Source organism: Salmo trutta, chromosome 16 (genome assembly GCF_901001165.1).
Source record: "Salmo trutta chromosome 16, fSalTru1.1, whole genome shotgun sequence".
In the NCBI taxonomy this organism is placed as follows: domain Eukaryota; kingdom Metazoa; phylum Chordata; class Actinopteri; order Salmoniformes; family Salmonidae; genus Salmo; species Salmo trutta.
The window spans coordinates 30,121,225-30,147,319 of NC_042972.1; the positions used below are offsets into that span (position 1 = coordinate 30,121,225).

General features: G+C 44.0%; 1 pseudogene; it reads left to right on the forward strand.

The window, feature by feature from the left end:
- The first annotated feature begins 481 nt into the window (after positions 1-481).
- On the forward strand, positions 482-25,762 carry LOC115150519 (protein polybromo-1-like; annotated as a pseudogene).
- Positions 25,763-26,095: the final 333 nt, after the last annotated feature.

Below are 26,095 nucleotides of genomic sequence, written 5' to 3' on the forward strand. Positions count from 1 at the left end.
GTGTCAGGGAGATGATGGGTAAGCGTTAGCTAGCTGACGTTAGCTTGCTGTAATTGATGCTGAGGCTAGCCAGGTAGCTAATATTCAACCAGCAAGATGTACGTGCCATTGTTGTCTGTAAAGAAACTGCTGCAACAACGTCTCTGTCGTCTCGCAACAAAAGAGAAACAAGAATGTTATCATCTGCCAGTAGTATTAATGGGGACACAGGCCATTTTGAATAAAATGCCCAAATTAGGCTACAGCTGCTCTATCCCAGACAGCTGTCAAATCAGCACCCAACTGCTCTCCTCATCTCAGAGTGAGGAGTAATTACAATTGATCACTGAACAGGGCCTTCATGCTATTCTAGGTAATGGCATCGAAGCATGGTTAGAGCCCTTTTGATGAGAATGTTAATACAATATCTCACAATATTTGTAACTTTGTAGCTAAATTGACTTCATATTCTGTTGTTATTTTGCCTTTTTCTTCTTTCCAGGTATTGGACTCATCACGGGCTCAAAAAGGAGAAGGGCTACGTCCCCCTCTAGTAGTGTCAGTGGGAGGGACTTTGAGGATGGACAGCCGTCATCCTCAGCATCTTCAGTAGGTCGGAAAAGGAGAAGAACCACTAACATTCCCAATGTTGATCCAGTAAGTTAAGTTAAAAGCCTTTTTTTGTGTAGAAACTGTGGTAATGCCTTCGGATAATGTTCATAAACATTGTTGATGCCTGTATTGTTTTGTGTTTATCTACTATGTTTTGCCTCCAGATTGCAGTATGCCATGAACTGTACAACACTATCAGAGATAATAAGGATGACCAGGGAAGGATGTTATGTGAGCTGTTCATAAGAGCACCCAAGAGATGGTACAGAGGATGGTTAACATAGAATGGGTACCAATGAAATCTCCATTACTAAGAACATAAGCCTCATTAAATTCACTTATCTATTGTGTTTTCCTTGAAGGAATCAACCGGATTACTGCCACATTGTGACACATCCCATTGACATGATGAAGATCCAGCTGAAGATGGAGGAGTACGATGATGTGGACCAGATAACGTCCGACTTTCAGCTCTTATTCAACAATGCAAAGGCATACTACAAGGTTATATATAATGTAATAACAAACACATTCACTTACTGGACTCTTTAGGGGAGAGAAGTAATGTTTACAAGGCAATGTTTTGTATGAAGGAGTTTTCCTAATAAATGCCCTGTCTAGGGCTTAAAACCTGGAATTAACCAAATGAAAGGGAATGTGTTGCATGTCTGTAGCCAGACTCTCCAGAGTGCAGAGCAGCCTATAAGCTGTGGGACCTCTACCTGTGCACCAAGAATTAGTTTTTCCAGTGGGGGGGATTATGATGACGATGATGAGGACGGGGACGATGCACAAGATAATCCTGGAGGGTCCAATGAGGATGAGGTAACACCAGCACTTCCGATGTAGCATAAAAAGTATTTATTACATGTTGACTGCCCTGTCACACATGCATTACATGTAAACCGCCTCAAAACATAGCACAACAGGGCTAATAAATGGAAGGTATCTGTTCACTGTTGAATTGTACTGTGTTTGTCTTTGAATGACAGAATGCACCCAGTTGCCTGAAGGAGGTCCTTGAGCAGCTGTTGGATGCGGTGGTGAAATTCACAGAGCCCTCAGGGCATTTAGTCAGTGATCTGTTCCAGAAACTACCATCTAAAGTGGTAAGAGAACCATTCTCTCCAATCCTATGGTATGGCATTGGTTGAAGCACAATGTTAAATCTCCCTACCATCTTATCTAAGCCAATATTTATTATTCCTCTGAAGAGTTTGAATTCGGCTGTTTGAGAAGATTTGAATCCTAAGCAACCTGCATACACACTGTTTGAAGTACAATAGACTAGTCACGATACCAACATTTTACTAACGATACGATACCAGGCCAAGTATCACGATACTGAGTAGCATTGCGATACCACGGGAGAAAAATTCAGTGGCCTAGCGTCCTGTTCGCCCCGTCCCACTGACGCTTGTTCCCGTTTTCTAAATGTTATGCTCATGTACGTCACAAAAAACTTGTCACTGATATTCATACTTCTACTCAATACAACACATTCAATTTAACTTCACACCATTCACTGTATAATAGAATACTGAATAGAATGTCTACTTTGCTCATATTTGCAAAGGCCTACCTGTGATTTGGCTGGAGCAATGGGGGGGAAGGAATATACATGCATAATGATCTGCATGTCATTGTGGCAGTCAGGGGGAATCTGCGTGAAACATTGTTTACTCTTCAGTTAACACACAGACACACACTCCGCCTCCCTTCTTCCCTCACACACACTCTCTGTCTCATAAACACACACACCACTCTCTCTCTCACAAACACATACACACTGCTCCAAACTTTAAAAATGTTAGGCACCAAATGGAATGTAAGGAGCACCAGAAAGAGATAGATTTTTAATAGTTCAGGCTTACATTAGGCCTATATGAATCCAACCTTTTAAAGCACATCTCATGACTAGCAGAACCTTTTCCTTTCTTCCTGTGCCAATCAAATTAGCCAATACTTACTGTCAAGTTACCAGGATGTTGGCTAGTTAGGTAACGTGACTGAACAACGTTGTTTGTTATCAAATTAGTTTAAAACGGCCCTCGACATGGTTTGTGAAATGATGTCATAGGTGTGCGAAATCGCGCAGGAAGAAAAAAAGGCAGCTTGGGTAATATAAGTCCTATTTTTTTAACCGTTTGAGCTAGAGACAAGATGTTTTCTTTGCTGTAAAGCTGCAAGCATACCTGTTGCGAAGCTGTTTCTCCTCTCTGGCATTGATGCGTGACAGGGAAATTGCAAAGCCTACTCATGCTGCCCTGTGCTCTTATACCAAGGAGGAAATGAAACAATGTATCAAATGTACAAAATGTAACCGAAGACTGCTCAGGTTTGGCATCCCTGCTCATCCCTTATGGAGGAATAGATGAGGAAGGAGAGAAGCAGGTGAGTGATGGCTGGAAGGGGATGCGATTGGCGGATTACAGCTGCCACCCGTGAAGTGTGCATGAAAGTGAAGTGGACATTATTAGACCAGCACATACAAGAGATTAGTTGCAGTTGCTTACATTTTTTTACTGACTTCATAAACATTTTCATAAGAGGCGCCAGCTAGTTCTTGGAAATCAGTAGGGCCAAAACATTTGGTAGTAGCATATGAAATGGTACTACAGTATTCTCAGATTTGGGTATCATATGAAATGGTATTACAGTATTCTCAAATTTGGGTATCATAAGTATCATGGCGTTTTGGTACTGTGATATCACCGTGGTACCGGTATACCGTATAACACTACAATAGACCAGCAAAGCTACTGTTGTAGGTCAAAGCTATGTGTTGGAAAACCTTGGTTGAGCATGGGTGGACTAGGCATTGCGGAGCTCATGTGAATTTACTTAATTTTTAGACCAATGCCTACTTCTCACTTTAAACAGTTTCTTGTTTTAAAAATATAGCAGATTTTTTTTGGTGACCAACTTTTGATTTAGTTTTCTCTTTTCTTTCAGAGGGTTACAGTTACAAAAACAAAGAAATCCATAAAAAATAACCCAAACCCATTCCCCCTCTCAGTCCCCATCCACATCCAACGTCCCCATTTGGAAACCATGTTTCCCACCCCGCCTCCCCGAAGAAAGTGTCCCTCTCACCCAGCAACCGAGGTTGCTTTTCAGTCCCCATCCCACATCCCCCTCGCCCTCCCCCACAACAACCAGAGACACCATATTCTGTTCCAGTTAAACGGTTGTTCAGATTCAATTAGATCTGTGGACCATACTTTTTTAATGGCTAGCTCAGAATACAAGCTTTCCAAAAGTTGTTTATATATTAGAGCGATCAGTCCTTTCAGGAGCCCAGATAATTTATTTATAAATCCCATCATTGGATGGTTCGGTAGTTGGGTTTCCCAAGAGACTCCATGTTGTAAATATAGAAAAAAGGAGTTGTCTGGTAACGTGTATGTATCTTTCAAATCTTGGAATGTTCTCGAACCATTACTGTCCGTGGTATCGGTAAGGATACGAATTCCACATTTGGGGGCGGGGATTCAAAAGTCTGCCCTCCAGATTACAAGGCATTATTATGAAATATTAGAGTATGGGCATGCCATTTTGATTCCCAGTTACATTGTTTTTCGATTTTGTGCCAAATAGAAATTATGTGTAGAAACAGCTTTGATTGTTGATTTTTTTATTTTTTTTTTCTCCCTCAGCAATACCCAGACTATTATGCCATAGTAAAGGGCCCAATCGATCTGAAAATCATTGCCCAGAAGATACAGGTATGCTACCCAACCATCTGACTGAATGTACTGTAAGTGGTGTGCATACAATAAATCGCTGGTCAATTTTTTTCTTAGATGAGCCTCTACAGAAGTGTCAGCGCCATGGCAAAAGACATAGATCTCCTGGCCAAGAATGCCAAAACGTACAATGAGCCTGGGTCACAGGTTTTTAAGGTATGCTGTACTACAACTCAGATTTAAGTCAGAATTCTGATGGCAGTTTTGTTTGTTATAACGCTTTCTTTCTTATTTATTTAAGGATTCCAACACCATCAGAATTTTTTTTTCATAGAGAAAGACAGAAATTGAACATGCTGAGCCCATCAAATCCAGCATTCGCATCAAGTAAGCAATACCATAGACAGAACAGAAAGTAGAATTTATGAGCAAACAACATGCAATATTTACAAGGATTTTCCTGTGTGTGTGTGTGTGTGTGTGTGTGTGTGTGTGTGTGTGTGTGTGTGGAACAGAAAGTCAACCCAGGGAGACCAGCTCTCAGCTATTACCATGGCTCTTCAGTATGAGAGTGATGACGATGGCATTCTGGCTGGTACATCTCATTGCCCCGCACGGCCTCGTTAGCTGTTTTGGCTCTGCATTATCAACCTGGTAAAAAATAAGGAACATATAAGAACAGAAGGGACATTGCAGTGCTAAGTATACTAATATATGAGGGTTTGTCAGAAGACTTCAGACTTCATCTGTCTGATTCGATTGTCTCTCATTGCCCGGGGTCTGTCCACTATGACGAGGGGGAGTCAGAGGCAGAGAGCATCCACCACAGCATGGACATGAGTACCCCCATCTTCCAGCTGTACGAGGCCGTGCGGGGCGGAAGGAACAGCCAGGGACAGCTTATCTCCGAGCCTTTCCTCCAGCTGCCCTCCAGGAAGGACTACCCAGACTACTTCCAACAGATCAGCCAGCCCATCTCCCTCCAACAGATCAGGTAGGCCAAACAGTGGAAGGACAGTATCGATGCTCAATAAATGGCAGCTTTGAGAAGTTGTTCCACAAAAACGGGTTATTTGAAACAAATTCATGCAAGTGTGGTTTATGTCATCTGCGCTCTCTTCGATGGTCCATTTAATAGTCTATGTCAAGTTTTATTCAGGCCTAATCATTTTCCTAAATCAGCTGCTGTATCTTTTGTTGTCGCATAACATGGCATGAGCTGTACAGTGTATTTCTATCCCATCCCTTCCCAAATTCGAGAACCCTTAATTCCCCACACACAGGTACAAAATGAAGAACAACGAGTATGAGAGTGTTGAGCAGCTAGACGCAGACCTCACTCTGATGTTTGAGAATGCCAAGCGCTACAATGTGCCTCACTCCTCCATCTATAAGCGTGTGCTGAAACTCCAGCACATTCAGCAGGTCAGTGGGTGCATGAGCTGCCAATGCTGAAACTCAAGTTCAAACCCAAGCTCTGCTGTAGTTGTGTATCCATATCTGTATGACTGTAAAGTATCCTATGCTAATTATTTCATTTACAATGAGATGATACTGCTGCTTAGGTAATCTGGTCTCTGTGGTATTAAACATTGATTAGGTCTGCCTCACTGTCCTCTGTACCAGTAGGGTCTTGGGCAGTCTTCTCTATGTTCTGTACTCAGTTGCAATCAATTGTTTTGTGGATAGTTGTGTGTTCTACTTAGAAATAGAAAGAAGATGAAATGTTGGAGCTGCCAAACCATGATGACTTGTAGGTTTGGGAGGGCACTACTTTTGTGCAAGTGGAGAAATGTTGAAGAGAGAGATAATGAGATGGGGAGAGTAAGAGGTGCTAGTTTGTATTCATGAACGTGTGGGAGGAAGAGACGCTAGTTGATATTGATGTGTGTCTTTTCCTAGCTGAGGAGGGAGGACGACAGCATGGACAGGGACAGCATGCTCTCTTCTACAATGTCTGACACTGGCAGCACTAAGAGAAAGAGGTACGCAATTCTCATTTCACCTACTCCGCACACTACAGAAACAGCCGGCACACAATACCAGGATACTTCTGCAAAAAAGTTCCTGTACTTTTGGTTTATAAAATGCTTGTTTTGTGCATGATGAAATTATAAATGGCCAACATATTATGGCATTGTTTTATATTGATCCTTGAAGATAATGTTTCCTTCTTTTAACTAACCCACACCCCTGTGACCTCTAGCCATAAGAAGAACACAAAGAAGAACCAGATGAAGGCCCTGTACGCCACAGTGACGGAGGCCCGGGAGATGAGCACTGGCCGGAACTCTGTGAGCTCTTCATGGTCAAGCCTTCCAGGACTACCCGGACTACTACAAGATCATCCTAGAGCCCATGGACCTGAAGACCATCGATCACAACATCCGCTCTGAGAAGTACATGACGGAGGGCGCTCTGTTGGAGGACATGAAGCTCATGTTCCGCAATGCACGCCAGTACAACGAGGAGGGCTCACAGGTGATGGGCCAATCAGAGATAAGACTCAGGGCAGTGTGAAGTGTGCATACTAGATTATTTGGCAGTAATTTAGCAGAAATGTACTAATGTCTTTTGATCATGATTTATAAGATAGACACTACATTTCCATAATGTCAGCAGTATGTAGTGCAGCAATTACACTATGTATGTGGACACCCCTACAAATGAGTGGATTCGGCTATTTCAGCCACACCCGTTGCTGACAGTGTTATAAAATCCAGCACACAGCCATGCAATCTCCATGGAAACATTGTCAGTAGAATGGCCTTACTGAAGAGCTCAGTAACTTTCAACGTGGCACCGTCATAGGAGGCCACCTTTCCAACAAGTCAGTTCGTCAAATTTCTGCCCTGCTAAAGCTGCCCTGGCAACTTTAAGTGATGTTATTGTGAAGTGGAAACGTCTAGGAGCAACAACTACTCAGCCGTGAAGTGGTAGGCCACACAAGCTCACAGAACACAAAGTTGGACGCACAGAATTGCGCTTTACCATCTGGCAGTCCCAAATGCATAGTGCCAAGTGTAATGTTTGGAGGAGGAATAATGGTCTGGGGCTGTTTTTCATGGTTCGGGCTAGGCCCCTTAGTTCCAGTGAAGGGAAATCTTAACACTACAGCATACAATTAAATTCTAGATGATTCTGTGCGTCCAACTTTTGTTAACTGTTTCAGCTTGACAGTGGCTCCTTGCACAAAGCGAGGTCAATACAGAAATGGTTTGTCAAGATTGGTGTGGAAGAACTTGACTGGCCTGCACAGAGGCCTGACCTCAACCCCATTGAACACCTCTGCAAGCCAGGCCTAATCGCCCAACATCAGTGCCCGACCTCACTAATGCTCTTCTGGCTGAATGGAAGCAAGTCTCCGCAGCAATGTTCCAACATCTAGTGGAAACCCTACCCAGAAGAGTGGAGGCAGTTATAGCAGCAAAGGGGGGACCAACTCCATATTAATGTCCATGATTTTAGAATGAGATATATGACAAACAGGTGTCCACATACTTTTGGCCATGCTGTGTATGTATTTTGCTCTAAACGCCCCTCAGTTTCACCACTGACTACTTGATGTTGATCCAGGTCTATAACGATGCCAACATCCTGGAGAAAATCATGAAGGGCAAACAGAGGGATCTTGTCCCAACGACGATGACATGACGTCACCAAAGTTGAAAATTAGTATGTTGCTGACGATCCAATTTGTCTTAAATAATTCAGATCCAGTATATGGATGTCATTCTAGTCTAGTCGTTTCACATGATCACTTTATCCCCAAAATGCTGATACACACACACCCTCTGTAAATCCAGGGAAGAGTGGCATTACCCCTAAGTCCAAGTACCTGACCCCCCTGCAGCAGAAGCTGAACGAGCTGTACGAGGCGGTGAAGAACTTCGCAGACAAGTGTGGCCGCCTCCTCAGCACCATCTTCCTGTGGCTGCCATCGCGCGCCGAGCTGCCCAACTACTACATCGCCATCAAGAAGCCTGTGGACATGGAAAAGGTCAAGAGCCACATGCTGACCAACAAATACCAGGATGTAGACTCGCTGGTGGAGAACCTGGTGCTGATGTTCAACAACGCCTGCACCTATAAAAAGCCCGAGTCTCTGATCTACCGTGACGCCCTGGTGCTGCACCGTGTGCTGCTGGAGACCCGCCGGGACCTGGAGGGGGGTGAGGACGCCCATGTGCCCGACGTGGCCCGCCTCATCCAGGAGCTCGTCCACAGCCTCTTTGTCTCCGTGCTGGGCTATCAGGACGATGAGGGCCGTTGCTACAGCGACTCGCTGGCGGAGATACCTGCTACTGACCCCAGCAGCCCCAACAGACCGCCGCTCAACTTTGAGATCATCAGGACTAATGTAGACCGGGGACGCTACAAGAGACTGGACTTGTTCTAGGATCACATGTTTGAGTTGCTAGAGAAGGCCAGGTGCATGCACAGGTGGGGCACAATTAGGGAATAGTGTTTGCCATTTTCTCTTATTTTCTCTCTCTCTGCGATCTTTGGGTAATATCAACCATAGGTCTGATTTCTGTGCATTTAAGTTAGAAAGTCCTATGAAATTACCCTGGAATATGATCAACGTATATGTGATGTCACTCCAGGACGGACTCTGAGATCTTTGAGGATGCGGTAGAGCTGCAGCAGTTTTTTATCCGAATCCGAGATGAGCTGCGTAAGAATGGCGAAATCCTACTCACCCCCGCCCTCAGCTACATCTCCAAACACCTGTCCAACGATGTGGAGAAGCAGAAGAAGGAGAAACTGCCCAAGGAGATAAAGGAGGACAAGCTCAAGAGGGAGGAGGAGAAAAAAGGTTTGCACTCACTGACACGCTGAACCTAGCAACTTGTAGCAGGGCAGATAGATATACCTATTCCACCAATCAAAGCAGTGTCAACAATAGTTACCCAGTGGCACCAGTTATAGGGCTTTTAGTAATCATGTCACTTCATTGACTGATTAACCAAGTTGAGTTGTGAACCCACAGAAGCTGAGAAGAGTGAGGACCCAGCCGGAGGGGCGTGGCAGTCTGGTCTCCAGGGTACCTACAGCCAGGACTGCAGCTTCAAGGACAGCATGTACCATGTGGGAGACTATGTGTATGTGGAGCCTGCTGAGCCCAACCTGCAGCCGCACATCGTCTGCATTGAGCGCCTGTGGCAGGATGATGCAGGTTAGTGCCTTTGCACATCCACTACTGAAAAACCTTAGTTGCACGGTTCAAACAAGGTGCTTGAGGTGCTTAAAGTTCACAGGAGGTTGGTGGAACTTTAATTGGGGAGGACGGGCTCGTGATAATGGCTGGAACGTAATCAGTGGAATGGTATCAAATACATCAAACACAAGTGTTTGATGCCATTCCATTAACTCCGTTCCAGACATTATCATCAGTCGCCCTCCCCTCAGCAGCCTCCACTGTTAGTTCTTGAATTTGGCACTCTGAAATTCAAGTACTGGAATACCTTGAGTATCTGACATTTTCTCAAGTTGAAAAGTACTTGAATTAAAATGAGAGGAGAACAGAAAATGATCAAATATGTTAATATGAAAAATATTAGAGAAATGTATTGATTTTGCAACTTCATTTTCACGCAGATTGCCGAGTTTCATTTTCTCACGTGTTTCGTGCTCTGGTTGCCAGGCGAGCTCATTCATTCCAGCCACACTGCCACTAGGCCAGGCAGGTTCATTACTGACTGATTAGGCGCCACCAAACGCCACATCAATAGTTAAAATGCCAGGCAAATGTAGATTCAATCTTGCCTGGCAGGAAATTGATGTTTATGAATGGGTTTTGCCAGACCCAACCAGGGATGTAGTGGAGGGTAAACGCTGTTTACGCACCTTTTTATTTGTGAAATAGCGTTTACTCACCTTTTTATTTTTTATATTATCATTCATCCACTTATTATTGCGTTCCCAGCATTGATCAACTCTTAGGAGGCATCTTGATCTGACTTCTAATCGTGCCTACCTCTGTGAACGTGGAATCATGAATGATTCTTGTATGCTCTTTATGTTCGACTGCTCCCCCGGTAGCTCAAGGGCTCTGGCTATTAGCCAGGTACACTTCCGGTCAAAAGTTTTAGAACACCTACTCATTCCAAGGGTTTTTCTTTATTTTTACTATTTTCTACATTGTAGAATAATAGTGAAGATATTAAAATAATGAAATAACACATATGGAATCATTTAGTAACCAAAAAAGTATTAAACAAATCAAAATATATGCAAAGCTGTCATCAAGGCAAAGGGTGACTATTTGAAGAATCTCAAATATATTATGATTTGTTTAACACGTTTTTGGTTACTTCATGATTCCATATGTGTTATTTCATCGTTTTGATGTCTTCACTATTATTCTACAAAGTAGAAAATAGTAAAAATAAAGAAACCCTTAAATGAGTAGGTGTTCTAAAACTTTTGACCGGTAGTGTAGCTAGCAAAAACTAGCTGGCGAGAAGGATGACGTTAGAAGCTAACATTGAACAGAGCCTGACCTCAGCAGGAGCAGTTGACTGAAATTAAGCTCCCGAGGGGTGCAGTGGTCTACGGGACTGCATCTCAGTGCTAGAGGCGTCACTACAGACCCTGGTTCGATTCCAGGCTGTATCACATCCGGACGTGATTGGGAGTCCCATAGGGCGGCGCACAATTGGCCCGGCGTCGTCCGGGTTTGGCCGGGGTAGGCCGTCATTCTAAATGAGAATTTGTTCTTAACTGACTTGCCTAGTTAAATAAATAAAAAACCTAGCTATAATCAAAAGATGGGCTACTATAAGTTCTCATAATAAAATACCTCTTCTTTACAGAGAGTTGTGAGACAGACAGTGGTGAGTCAGGCTGCAATGAAGGAAGCAAAGGAGATAGACAGAGAGAGGAAGCATTGAAGCAAGCAGGGAGAGAGGTTACTAGTACAGTGGTTCCCAAACTTGGGGTTCGGGACCCACGTTGGGTCGCCTAAAATGTAAATAGGGTCCCCTGAGAGAGTGTTTAATCTTATCAAACACATTAATAACCTGTTTCTCTTCAAATGGGTATAGAATACAACATTTTTGAGTCAACTAAGGGCCTTTTACACTGTCATAATTCACTTTCATGTCATTATGTGTTGGGACAGCCTGTGTGATCAAACATTTTGCAAAATATAAGACAATTTAAATATAAAGACAATTTAATATTATTATGTACACTGAACAAAAGTATAAATGCAACAATTTCAAAGATTTTACTGCGTTACAGTTCATATAAGGAAATAAGTCAACATCATCAGTACTGACTTACCACTCTTATGTAGTAAATAAGTAGTGAAACACGTATTATTGAGTAGAACTGTTAAGGTAGTGATGAATAGTACGTTTATTTTTATGAGGTTGTGGCAATAAACTGCCATCTGTTGGTGACTAGAAACAATTGCATAATAGGAAATAGTACAAATTGATGGTCCTTGAAAATATATATTAGTGCTTGAGAAAGTACTAGAAAGTCCTTAAATTTCACTTACCACTGTTTGTACAAACCCTGAAGTAGTGATGCTGCATTATTTTAGCATTTTGTTGTGGAAATGGTCTGACATTCAATCATTTATTTTGCTGTATATGTGTTCACTTTGACTGCTTCAAAATCACGCACACATGAAGAATCAATTGGTCTGTCCTTTTTTAATAGTATTGCTCTGTGTTCTTCCCTTCGCATTCCAGGTGAGAAGTGACTGTATGGCTGCTGGTTCTACAGGCCAAATGAAACATTCCATCTTGCTACACGCAAGTTCCTGGAGAAGGAGGTCTTCAAGAATGACTACTTAAACAAGATTCCTGTCAGCATGATACTGGGAAAAGGTACTAAGCTATTTTCTATTTCCATGTTTCAGCTCTTTGTAATATGGTTGAAGCATGACACGTTTCGAGTGAATCATTGCACGATGTTATTGACCTTGGCTTTTGTTTTGTGACTGATTCCAGGACTACTTTAAGCTTCACCCAGAGGGCTTCAGGGCAGATGATGTGTATATCTGTGAGTCTCGCTACTCAGCTAAGACCAAGTCCTTCAAGAAGATCAAGATGTGGATCATGCCCCTGAGCTCCGTTAGGTTTGTCCCTCGGGACATACTGTTGCCTGTAATCCGTGTTGCATCCATGTTTGCTCCTAAGCAAGATGAAGAGAAGCCTGCCGAGATACAAGAAGAGGGCAAAGCCGTGTGCACTATTGTGGATAAGGTGAGTGGTTGGAAATCATGGCCAATAGGAATTTGATTAAATGTGATCCAACAGAGTGCAAGCAAAGACAACCTGACTGCGTGTGTATGTGTAGGAGAGGGAGGATGTAACCCTGGACATGACCAATGGGGAGCCAGGCTGCCAGTACTATGAGCAGCTCTACTACAACAACACCTGGCTAAAAGTGGGAGACTGCGTCTATATTCGCTCACATGGACTAGTCCGCCACCGAGTGGGCAGGTAGGGTAAATACAACTCTACAGACACATTTCCGAGAATGGGATATTTCTTGAAATATAATTATTATTTACTTAGTGCATTTAAAATAAAGTAGGTTTTATTTTTGTTTAACAGGATTGAGAAGATGTGGATGCGGGACAGAGCGGCCTACTTCTTTGGGCCCATCTTCATCCACGCAGATGAGATGGAACATGAGCCCACCAGGATGTTCTACAAGAAGGAAGTGTTCCTTAGCAACCTGGAGGAGACTTGCCCCATGACCTGTATCAGGTATTTTCTCTGCTCTTACATTGTGTCCCCTTTTGACAGACACTATTATAATGTTGATGCTATGCTGTGTTATTTTCAAATGTTGATAAGAGAAACATCGAAGTTTAAGTGCATGGGTTGATTGTATTTCACCGAACATGTGCCATGCTTATATCCCTCTCTGTTCACTTGTTCCATAGGGAAGTGTGCAGTGTCCTCCTTTAAGGAGTACCTTTTGTGCCGACCCACTGAGGTGCCTGAGGAGGACGTTCTGCTGTGTGAGAGTTGCTACATCGAGAGAGACAAACAGATGAAGAAGTTCAAGGTGGAGGCCGAAATCTATTACTTCAGGTGAGTGGTTTGACCTTCACATGCCTCAAGATACTGTGCATAATCAGCAAAAGTAAGAAAAACATTCCACAACACAATAAAGCAGTATTGAGTGGCCCTGGATGGGTGAATTATGAGTCAATCACAAACACTCCTTTTAGTTAAGGTACAACAGAACACAACACCCAGGTGTAACTGCACCCAGTCTATTCCACGTGTCTCGTACAGGAAGCTGATCGTGCCCCAGAAGGAGCCATCCCCTATGCTGGATGGGAAGATTGCGGTGCTGGAGGCCAAGTTTGCTGACATGACTGACGAAGAGTTGGAGGACCTGGGGGAGGATGATGGGGAGCTGGGGGACACCTCCATACCCCAGCTCCAGAGCCCTGTGGCAGGCAGCGACATGGACATGCCTTACACCCCTCCACAGGTCAGAGCACCAACATACACTGGGCAAATGTGTGGTTATGTAGTGAAGGTAACACTCTTTTACACTTCAAAAGTTCTTGGTAAGATCGTCGACCCCAATGGCCTCCCGTGTGGCGCAGTGGTCTAAGGCACCGCATCGCAGTGTTAGCTGTGCCACTAGAGATTCTGGGTTCGAGTCCAGGCTCTGTTGCAGCCGGCTGCGACCGGGAGACCCATGGGGTGGCGCACAATTGGCCCAGCTTCATCCGGGTTAGAAGAGGGTTTGGCCGGCAGGGATGTCCTTGTCCCATCGCGCACTAGCGACTCCTGTGGCCGTGGTCATTGACACGGTCACCAGGTGTACGGTGTTTCCACACAATGGTGTGGCTAGCTTCCGGGTTAAGTGGGCATTGTGTCAAGAAGCAGTGCAGCTTGGTTGGGTTGTGTTTCGGAGGACGCACAGCTCTCAACCTTCACCTCTCCCGAGTCCGTACGGGAGTTGCAGCGATGAGACAAGACTGTAACTACCAATTGGATACCACAAAATTGGGGAGAAAACGGGGTAAATAATTTTTTTGATGTATAAATAAAAAGATCGTCGACCCTGATTTAGACATGTCAACTGAATCGCATGCATCCTGATTGAAACAAAACGAGTCTCAAATGATTTGCATGTTCAGGGTGAGATTCAAGAAAAAGCACTCTTAGCCATCCAGTTGGAGGTGTGTATAGCAATGACAGTTGTCTAGAGATGACATGACACAGTCTCCCTTACTTGACTGCAGTCCACTCCCAAGTCCATAAAGGGGATGTCCAAGAAGGAGGGCTCCAAGAGGAAGATCAACATGAGTGGCTACATCCTGTTCACCAGTGAGATGCGAGCGGTCATCAAGGCCCAGCACCCAGACTTCTCCTTCGGGGAACTCAGCCGTCTGGTGGAAGCCGAGTGGAGGAACCTGGAGTCTCCCAAGAAAGCTGAGTATGAGGGTAAGAGATCTTACAAGTGCACTTAGAAGGGACTTAGAAGGAGCTGCAATGAGAAGCTGAACTGCTAGAATGATGAGCCCTTTTTAATTTCCTCATCACTCCACCCTTGGCTACTCTTTTATTGCAGTACTGTGCTATCCCCTCTTTTCAATTATACACTACTTCAACATTTATTAAGAAGCTTACAATTTCACTGGATCTTTCTGCAATCAGTCTGATTCAAGTAGTGCTTGTAATTTGTGAGTTAATTGCATGTGTATGAATGTCTGATTATGGAATATCAGCTATCCTAACTCTAGATTGATGTTTAGTCAGCTAGAGCATGACCTCTGCCAGATAGTTGTAGTTGCATGTACCACTGATTAGGGTTGAACATTTTGGGAAATATTCAGAGGTGGAAACTTTCTGTGGGAATTAACGGAAATATATGGGAATTAACAGAAATGTATGCAAATGAATATTAATACCATTTAAATGTAGATGTTTGTTGCATTGGATATATTTACCTTATCCTATGGAGACAGAAACATAAATCTTTTACCTTATCATAAGTGGACATAATTGCAAATTATTAAATCCATCCAATAGAAATAAATAAACAATTTAATTATGAATTGAACTTTAATTAAATGAGTTGACTCTTCACATGGGAGGATTTCACTGAACAACAAAAGAAAGGGAATATTGAATGATCCCCAGTGATCCATCGCATCTCCGAAAAACCTTTTCAACATACATCGGTAAAATGATAGTCTAGAAACTAAAGATTTGGTGGTCTTCCTCTCAGGCTTCCATGTCTTCTTCCTGGACCTCTTCAATGTCCACCTCTTGAACATCAGACTCTGAGGCCTCATCTTCACTGTCACTTTCCAACCTTGTTGAGGATAGCTTGTTGTCAGGCTCAAAAATACTCAAATTTGCCCGGATGGCAACCAATCTTTCAACCCTTGTATTGGTCAGCCTGTTGCGTGCTTTGGTGTGTGTGTGTTCCCAAACAAGGACCAGTTGCGCTCTGAGGCGGCTGATGTTGATGGGAGTTGGAGGATGATGGAGGCAACAGGGGAAAGAGCCTCAGATCCACAAAGTCCCTTCCACCAAGTGGCTGATGAGATATCTTGGCACAACTGCCATATTGCATCTCCATCCCAAAACCCTTACTTGGAAGTGTACTTCACCAGACTGCCAAGAACCTTTCCCTCATCCAGGCCAAGATGGCGAGACATGGTAGTGATGACACCATAGGCCTTGTTGATCTCTGCACCAGACAGGATGCTCTTGCCAGCATACTTGGGGTCCAACATGTACGCTTCAGCGTGTATGGGCTTCAGGCAGAAGTCTTCACGCTTTCTGATGTATTTCAGAACTGCAGTTTCCTCTGCTTGGAGTAACAGTGAAGTGGGCAGGGCAGTACGGATTCCTTCTCTTGCATCTGCAAGCAGAGTCTGAACATCAGACAGGATGGCATTGTCTCCCTCAATCCGTGCAATGGCTACTGCTATAGGTTTCAGGAGTTTCAGGCTGCTTACCACTCTCTCCCAAAATACTTCATCCAGGAGGATCGTCTTGATGGGGCTGTCCATATCGGCAGACTGTGATATGGCCATTTCTTGGGGAGACTCCTTTCCCTCCAGGAGACTGTCAAACATGATGACAACACAACTCCATCGGTGGTTGCTGGGCAGCTTCAATGTGGTGCTCTTATTCTTCTCACTTTGCTTTGTGAGGTAGATTGCTGCTATAACTTGATGACCCTTCACATACCTAACTATTTCCTTGGCTCGCTTGTAGAGTGTATCCATTGTTTTCAGTGCCATGATGTCCTTGAGGAGCAGATTCAATGAACGAGCAGCACAGCCAATGGGTGTGATGTGAGGGTAGGACTCCTCCACTTGAGACCAAGCAACCTTCAGGTTCGCAGCATTGTCTGTCACCAGTGCAAATATCTTCTGTGGTCCAAGGTAGTGACTGCCTTCAGCTCATCTGCGATGTAGAGACTGGTATGTCTGTTGTCCTTTGTGTCTGGGCTCTTGTAGAATACTGGTTGAGTGGTGGAGATGATGTAGTTAATTATTCCTTGCCCAAGGAACATTCGACCACCCATCAGAGATGATTGCAATACAGTCTGCTTTCTCTATGATTTGCTTGACCTTCACTTGAACTCTGTTGAACTCTGCATCCAGCAAATGAGTAGATAAAGCATGTCTGGTGGGAGGGGTGTATGCTGGGCGAAGAACATTCAGAAATCTCTTCCAATACACATTGGCTGTGAGCATCAGAGGTGAACCAGTTGCATATACAGCTCAAGCAAGACATTCATCAGCATCTCTCTGACTACGTGCCTCCATTGAGTCAAACAAACTTCTGATTCCAAGAGGACCATAAGCTGTTGCTATCGATAAGGTGTTTGATTCATAATTTTTTACCTCGAGTAGAAGTAGAGGGACTTTTGTCAGAGGTTGCTTGTTGTGAGCGCTGAGGGAACTTTATGCACTTGGCCAGATGATTCTGCATCTTTGTTGCATTCTTCACATATGATTTGGCACGGTATTTGCAAATGTACACAGCTTTTCCTTCTACATTAGCTGCAGTGAAATGTCTCCACACATCAGATAGTGCCCGTGGCATTTTCCTGTAAAGATTAGGAAAATAATTGTAAAAAAAAAAACCATGTACAAATAATTAGTTAAGCAGTTTGATTAAACAACTCCTTTGTAAGATAATTGTTTTAAAATGAAATATGTATGGAAACAGGTGAATTAACACTCAGTTAGCAGGCTCAAGCAAGCTAAAACCCACATGGTAGCAAAAACTAACTTGTAGAAATTATTTAAACACACTATGCTGTAGGTTACTATTTACTAGTTAACAAAAAATCATGTATGTCATATAAAATATATTCACCCCACCTAGTATTGTAATCAAAACTTACCAGAAAGCATGTAGTTCTTGGTTCAGACAGTGTAGTGGTGTGGGCTCAATATAATCTCATTAGTGTGCAATATCTTGAGAATCAGCTGTACATGTGATGGAAGAGTGCACTGTGCATGCAGAGAGTTCCAATTCCGTTGACTTGGGGATAGTTTAACCAAAATATGCCACAAGACCGAGAATTGCCATATGTGTATCCCACAAAAAAGGTTCACTGTTATAAGCTAAAAAAAGATGACTTTAAGCAAAATTCCCCAAATTCCAGGGCTTAACTTTACCGGAAAGTTTCTGACCCGTTGCAACCCTACCACTGATGCACGTATCTGTTGTGTTGCTATACCCTCCTCCTCCTCCCCAAAGGCATGATGGGTACATGATGCTGCAAGGCCCAGTTTACTGCATGTTTAGAATGACTGGCATGCCACCACATTACATGAGGTTGCCTTTCTTGCCCCATCATCGCCTGATGCCAGGTATCTCCAGGTTCCTTGGCATGCCATACCAGGGTAAGAGCACTTTCACAGCCAGCCACCCTCCCTGCCATGCCCCTGCAGTTGCTTTCTGCCTGCCATTCTAACTCACTGGAGGGGCTACCTGTAACATAAGCTGAGGTCCTGTAGTGACTAACCAGTCAACAGTCGATACTCAGTCGCTGAGGGATTCATCACCACCTCTCCAAAAACAAGTCTCTCACTGTTGCCGCCTGCTATAGACCCCCCTCGGCCCCTAGCTGTGCTCTGGACACCATATGTGAACTGATTGCCCCCCATCTATCTTCAGAGCTCGTGCTACTAGGCGACCTAAACTGGGAAATGCTTAACACCCCAGCCATTCTACAATCCAAGCTTGATGCCCTCAATCTCACACAAATTATTAATGAACCCACCAGGTACAACCCCAAAGCCGCAAACACTGGCACCCTCATAGATATCATCCTAACCAATGTGCCCTCTAATTACACCTCTGCTGTTTTCAACCAAGATCTCAGCGATCACTGCCTCATTGCCTGCACCCGTAATGGGTCAGCGGTCAAACGACCTCCACTCATCACTGTCAAACGCTCCCTGAAACATTTCAACGAGCAAGCCTTTCTAATCGACCTGGCCCTGGTATCCTGGAAGGATATTGACCTCATCCCGTCAGTAGAGGATGCCTGGTTATTTTTTTTAAATGCCTTCCTCTCCATCTTAAATAAGCATGCCCCTTTCAAGAAATTTAGAACCAGGAATAGATATAGCCCTTGGTTCTCCCCAGACCTGACTGCCCTTAACCAACACAAAAATATCCTGTGGCGTTCTGCATTAGCATCGAACTGCCCCCGCGATATGCAACTTTTTAGGGAAGTTAGAAACCAATACACACAGGCAGTTAGAAACGCCAAGGCTAGCTTTTTCAAACAGAAATTTGCTTCGTGCAACTCCAACTCTAAAAAGTTCTGGGACATTGTAAAGTCCATGGAGAATAAGAACACCTCCTCCCAACTGCCCACTGCACTGAGGATAGGAAACTCTGTCACCACCGATAAGCCCACTATAATTGAGAATTTCAATAAGCATTTTTCTACGGCTGGCCATGCTTTCCACCTAACTACCCCTACTGCATTCAACAGCACTGCACCCCCCACAGCTTCTCGCCCAAGCCTCCCCCATTTCTCCTTCTCCCAAATCCATTCAGCTGATGTTCTGAAAGAGCTGCAAAATCTGGACCCCTACAAATCAGCTGGGCTTGACAATCTGGACCCTTTCTTTCTAAAATTATCTGCCGAAATTATTGCAACCCCTATTACTAGCCTGTTCAACCTCTCTTTCGTGTCGTCTGAGATTTTTCATAGATTGGAAAGCAGCTGCTGTCATCCCCCTCTTCAAAGGAGGTGACACTCTTGACCCAAATTGCTACAGACCTATATCCATCCTACCCTGCCTTTCTAAGGTCTTCGAAAGCCAAGTCAACAAACAAATTACCGACTATTTCGAATCCCACCGCACCCTCTCCGCTATGCAATCTGGTTTCAGAGCTGGTCATGGGTGCACCTCAGCCACGCTCAAGGTCCTAAACGACATCGTAACCGCCATCGATAAGAAACAATACTGTGCTGCCGTATTCATTGACCTGGCCAAAGCTTTTGACTCTGTTAATCACCACATCCTCATCGGCAGACTTAGTAGCCTTGGTTTCTCAAACGATTGCGTCGCCTGGTTCACCAACTACTTCTCTGACAGAGTTCAGTGTGTCAAATCGGAGGGCCTACTGTCTGGACCTCTGGCAGTCTCTATGGGGGTACCACAGGGTTCAATTCTTGGGCCAACTCTTTTCTCTGTATACATAAATGATGTCGCTCTTGCTGCTGGTGAATCTCTGATCCACCTCTACGCAGACGACACCATTCTGTATACTTCTGGCCCTTCTTTGGACACTGTGTTAACAACCCTCCAGACGAGCTTCAATGCCATTCAACTCTCCTTCCGTGGTCTCCAACTGCTCCTAAACACAAGTAAAACTAAATGCATGCTCTTCAACCGATCGCTGCCTGCACCTGCCCGCCCATCCAGCATAACTTCTCTGGACGGTTCTAACTTAGAATTTGTGGACAACTACAAATACCTAGGTGTCTGGTTAGACTGTAAACTCTCCTTCCAGACTCACATCAATCATCTCCAATCCAAAGTGAAATCTAGAATTGGCTTCCTATTTCGCAACAAAGCATCCTTCACTCATGCTGCCAAACATACCCTCGTAAAACTGACCATCCTACCAATCCTCGACTTCGGCGATGTCATTTACAAAATAGCCTCCAATACCCTACTCAACAAGCTGGATGCAGTCTATCACAGTGCCATCCGTTTTGTCACCAAAGCCCCATATACAACCCACCACTGCGACCTGTATGCTCTCGTTGGCTGGCCTTCACTTCATAATCGTCGCCAAACACATTGGCTCCAGGTCATCTACAAGACCCTGCTAGGTAAAGTGCCCCCTTATCTCCGCTCACTGGTCACCATAGCAGCACCCACCTGTAGCACGCGCTCCAGCAGGTATATCTCTCTGGTCACCCCTAAAGCCAACTCCTCCTTTGGTCGTCTCTCCTTCCAGTTCTCAGCTGCCAATGACTGGAACGAACTACAAAAATCTCTAAAACTGGAAACACTTATCTCCCTCACTAGCTTTAAGCACCAGCTGTCAGAGCAGCTCACAGATCTCTGCACCTGTACATAGCCCATCTTTAATTTAGCCCAAACTACTACCTCTTCCCCTACTGTATTTATTTATTTATTTTATTTATTTTGCTCCTTTGCACCATATTATTTATATTTTAACCTTTAACTTTCTTCAAACTACAAATCTACCATTCCTGTGTTTTTCTTGCCATACTTTATTTACTTTGCCACCATGGCATTTTTTTTGCCTTTACCTCCCTTATCTCACATCATTTGCTCACATTGTATATAGTCTTATTTTTTTCTACTGCATCATTGATTGTATGTTGTTTTACTCCATGTGTAACTCTGTGTTTTTGTATGTTGTCGAACTGCTTTGCTTTATCTTGGCCAGGTCGCAATTGTAAATGAGAACTTGTTCTCAACTTGCCTACCTGGTTAAATAAAGGTGAAATAAAAATAAAAAAAATCAACAGGGTCATGCATTGCTAAATTATATTGTAACACTGGAAATACAATGTTTATGGAAACACAGTTCTCTGAAGTACCTGAACATTCGATGTAGATTGTTGCTGAGAGGCTGTAATGGCCCAAATTGGTCATTCTCTAAATTAAATGGGAAGTAGTAAAGTCCGTATTTGACAATACAATGGCCAGCTGGAGAAGCATCCAGCTGCAGATTGTGCGTGCTGACGCTGCGTGGTCTGTGAACCTCAAAGCTCATGCGTCTCAGATGGTATTTTTGCTTCTCAAATGGTATGTGCGCGCACAACATGTAGACGTTTTTTGGTCTTGTGTATAGCGTGAGCCAGTAGCTTTGTTCCAGGGCGTCATTGTGCTACACACATACTTTTGTATATACAGTTGTGGCCAAAGGTTTTGTGAGTGACACAAATATTAATTTTCACAAAGTATGCTGCCTCAGTTTGTATGATGGCAATTTGCATAAACTTCAGAATGTTATGAAGAGTGATCAGATGAATTGCAAAGTCCCTCTTTGCCATGCAAATGGACTGAATCCCCAAAAAACATTTCCACTGCATTTCAGCCCTGCCACAAAAGGACCAGTTGACATCATGTCAGTGATTCTCTCGTTAACACAGCTGTGAGTGTTGACGAGGACAAGGCTGGAGATCATTTTGTTATGCTGATTGAGTTCGAATAACAGACTGAAAGCTTCAAAAGGAGGGTGGTGCTTGGAATCATTGTTCTTCAACCATTTATAGGATCATCAAGAACTTCAAGGAGAGCGGTTCAATTGTTGTGAAGAAGGCTTCAGGGCGCCCAAGAAAGTCCAGCAAGCGCCAGGACCGTCTCCTAAAGTTGATTCAGCTGCGGGATCGGGGCACCACCAGTACAGAGCTTGCTCAGGAATGGCAGCAGGCAGGTGTGAGTGCATCTGCACGCACAGTGAGGCGAAGACTTTTGGATGATGGTCTGGTGTCAAGAAGGGCAGCAAAGAAGCCACTTCTCTCCAGGAAAAACATCAGGGACAGACTGATATTCTGCAAAGGGTACAAGGATTGGACTGCTGAGGACTGGGGAAAAGTCCATTTCTCGGATGAATCCCCTTTCCGATTGTTTGGGGCATCCAGAAAAAAGCTTGTCCTTGAGAATACAAGGTGAGCGCTACCATCAGTCAAACTCCAAGCATTGATTATGCAAGAATGGGCTGCCATCAGTCAGGATGTGGCCCAGAAGTTAATTGACAGCATGCCAGGGCGGATTGCAGAGGTCTTGAAAAAGAATGGTCAACACTGCAAATATTGACTCTTTGCATCAACTTCATGTAATTGTCAATAAAAGCCTTTGACACTTATGAAATGCTTGTAATTATACTTCAGTATTCCATATATACTTATACTTCAGTATTCCATGACAAAAATATCTAAAGACACTGAGGCAGCAGACTTTGTGAAAATTAATATTTGTGTCATTCTCAAAACTTTTGGCCACGACTGTATAGTGTATGTGGACACCCCTTCAAATTAGTGGATTCAGCTATTTCGGCCACACCTGTTGCTGACAGGTGTATAAATCGAGCACACAGTCATGCAAATGTCATAGACAAACATTGGCAGTGGATTGGCCTTACTGAAGAGCTCAGTGACTTTCAATGTGGCACCGTCATAGGATGCCACCTTTCCAAAAAGTCAGTTTGTCTCATTTCTGCCCTGCTAGAGCTGCCCCGGTCAACTGTAAGTGCTGTGATTGTGAAGTGGAAACATGTAGGAGCAACATTGGCTCAGCCGCGAAGTGGTAGGCCACATAAGCTCACAGAACAGGACTGCAGCCTCAGATCACCATGCTCAATGCCAAGCGTTGGCAGGAGTGGTGTAAAGCTCGCCGCCATTGGACTCTGGAGCAGCGGAAACGCATTCTCTGGAGTGATGAATCATGCCTCACCATCTGGCAGACGGATGCCAGGAGAACGCTAACTGCCTGAATGTACTGTGTCAACTGTAATGTTTGGTGGAGGTGGAATAATGTTTTTTTCATGGTTCTAACTAGGCCCCTTAGTTCCAGTGAAGGGAAATCTTAACACGACAGCATACAATGACATTCTAGACGATTCTGTGTTTTCAACTTTATGGGAACAGTTTGGGGAAGGCTCTTTCCTGTATCAGCATGACCGTGCCCACGTGTACAAAGTGAGGTCCATACAGAAATGGTTTGTCGAGATCTGTGTGGAAGAACTTGACTGGCCTGCACAGTGCCCTGACCTCAACCCCATCCAACACCTTTGGGATGACTTGGAACGCCGACTGCGAGCCAGACCTAATTGTCCAACATCAGTGCCCGACCTCACTAATGCTCTTGTGGCTGAATGGAAGCAAGTCCCTGCAGCAATGTTCCAACATTTAGTGGATAGCCTTCCCAGAAGAGTGGGGGCTGTTATAGCAGCAAAGGGGAAACCAACTCCATATTAATGCCCATGATTTTGGAATGAGGTGTCCAATTACTTTTGGTCATGTAGTGTACCATTCGGCGCACTAGCTCTGGTCCACAGTGTTATGTTAACCACCTGCTCGTGCAGCTAGCTAGTACACACTAGCTAGGATAGCTAGCTAGTGCACACTAGCTAACTAGTATCTATTTTATAATTCTTAATGTAATTTCACCACCCGTGCTGTTGGTTGCAGTTACCCACAATCCTCTCTGGCACCATTCAACATCCTGTCTTAGCTCGTATGTCTCACAGCGTCTGTGGCTTAAGGTGTCTGTTGCAGCCAGACCCTATTGGACAGCTGTGTCCTGGTACACTCTAACTGTTTATGTTAATACCTTCACTGCAGGTGTCAACACAGGTGCTCCTGGAGCCTACGGAATCCAGGTAATATACACTTCTATACAATTGTATATTAGAAAAGCACAGACTGTAAATGCTTGTTATTTTATTACTCACATCTGTATTTGAGAATGAGCAAAGAGGCCCTTGATGCTCTTTTTTATTTTTATGATTGGTCCCGGACAGCAGGCCCCACCACCCTACCCAAGACAGGGCCAGCCTGCCTTCCAGCAGCCCTCAACACCCTTATTTGTAGACCCTCCACCGAAGCCTAGGCGCCTGCTCCACTCAGAGGCATACCTGAAGTACATTGAGGGACTTAATGCAGAGTCCTCCATCATCAGCAAGTGGGACCAAACTCTCTCAGGTGAACTCCTATCACTGAAAGAGTGATTTACACCCCAACAAATCTACAAATCACTTTTAAAATATTTCAGTGATTGATGTATCAGTAAATTACCTTCTTGAATAACAGAAAAAATATATACAGACAGTAGTATAATTTGTCTTCACCTGCATAGTGTATCATGAATGTACAGTATGTGCTTTCTCTACCCTTAACCTTGTTCTGAACACCTCCAAAACAAAGGTCATGTGGTTTGGTAAGAAGAATGCCCCTCTTCCCACAGGTGTTATTACTACCTCTGATGGTTTAGAGCTTGAGGTAGTCACCGCATACAGGTACTTGGGAGTATGGCTAGACTGTGCACTGTCCTCTCAGCACATATCAAAGCTGCAGGCTAAAGTTAAATCTAGACTTGGTTTCCTCTATCGTAATCGCTCCTCTTTCACCCCAGCTGCCAAACTAACCCTGATTCAGATGACCATCCTACCCATGCTAGATTATGGAGACGTAATTTATAGGTCGGCAGGTAAGGGTGCTCTCGAGCGGCTAGATGTGCTTTACCATTCGGCCATCAGATTTGCCACCAATGCTCCTTATAGGACACATCACTGCACTCTATACTCCTCTGTAAACTGGTCATCTATGTATACCCGTCGCAAGGCCCACTGGTTGATGCTTATTTATAAAACCCTCTGCAACGAACACTCAAACTGGACAGTTTTATCTCAATCTCTTCATTCAAAGACTCAATCATGGACACTCTTACTGACAGTTGTGGCTGCTTTGTATGATGTACTGTTGTCTCTACCTTCTTGACCTTTGTGCTGTTGACTTTGCCCAATAATGTTTATAACATGTTGTGTTGCTACTATGTTGTTGTCATGTTGTGTTGACACCATGCTGTTTTGTCATGTGATGCTGCCGTATGTTGTTGTCTTAGGTCTCTCTTTATGTAGTGTTGTGTCTCTCTTGTTGTGATTTGTGTTTTGTCCTATATTGTATTTATTTTTTTAACCCAGGCCCTCGTCCCCGCAGGAGGCCTTTTGGTAGGCCGTCATTGTAAATAAGAATTTGTTCTTAACTGACTTGCCTAGTTAAAATAAAATATACTATTTCCTAATAACCTTGTGTATGTATGTGGGCATGTTTCAGCAGCTCGAAAGAAAGATGTGTGACTGACCAAGGAGCAGGAGAGCCGGCTGCCGTCCCATTGGCTGAAGAGCAAGGGAGCCCATTCCACAATGGCAGACACACTGTGGCGTCTGCGAGACCTGATGCTGCGTGACACACTGTACATCCGCCAGACGTACAACCTGTAGGATATCTGAGCCACTGATCCCTACACTGTCAGACAGGGAAGGGGTTTTAGGCGCATTAGAAAATGTGTAAATGTTGTTTTGTTACGTTAATGTGGGCATTTGTTTGTAGAATGGTTAAATTAGCTTGCTTACTCTGTTCAAACTGTTTTGTGCTTGCATTTTAATTGTTCTAACAAGTGCATTATTGTATTGAATGTTTCTCTGTGCTGGATAAACGTTTTCAGAAAAAAGGCAGAGATGGGACTTGTTCTTGACTGCTAATTTAGTGTCAGTGTGCTGCAATATAGAACATTCTAGTGGGCAGTGGGAACCGGCACCAGACAAGAAAAGAGAAGGGGAACC